General features: G+C 32.6%; 1 protein-coding gene across 1 annotated transcript in view; it reads left to right on the forward strand.

Annotated features, from left to right (window-relative positions):
• Nucleotides 1-350, forward strand: part of EMH_0052140 (uncharacterized protein) — a gene marked incomplete at both ends in the record, with an annotated part of 4867 nt that overhangs the window by 3757 nt on the left and 760 nt on the right. The window lies entirely within an intron of this gene.

Below are 350 nucleotides of genomic sequence, written 5' to 3' on the forward strand. Positions count from 1 at the left end.
TGCGTTTTGGGGGGAGATGCAGAGACAAGCAACAAAAAGTATAAACAGGAAGAATACAGCGGAGAGACAAAGGAGAAAAAAAAGACAAAAAGAGACAAAAGAGACAAAAGAGAAAAAGGAGACAAAAGAGAAAAAAGAGAGACAAAAGAGAAAAAAGAGAGACAGCATAAAAAAACAAAGAGAAGAGACAGCTGCTGAGGCCTGCAGCTGCACTGCATGCAGCAGCTTTCTTTCTCTCTCTTTTTTTCTTTTTTTCTGTGTGTGTGGCTCTGTCTCTTGCTTCCTTTATATATATATATATATATATATATATATATATATATATATATATATATATATATATATATATA

Source organism: Eimeria mitis, genomic scaffold (genome assembly GCF_000499745.2).
Source record: "Eimeria mitis Houghton genomic scaffold, Emh_scaff2326, whole genome shotgun sequence".
NCBI classification, from domain to species: domain Eukaryota; phylum Apicomplexa; class Conoidasida; order Eucoccidiorida; family Eimeriidae; genus Eimeria; species Eimeria mitis.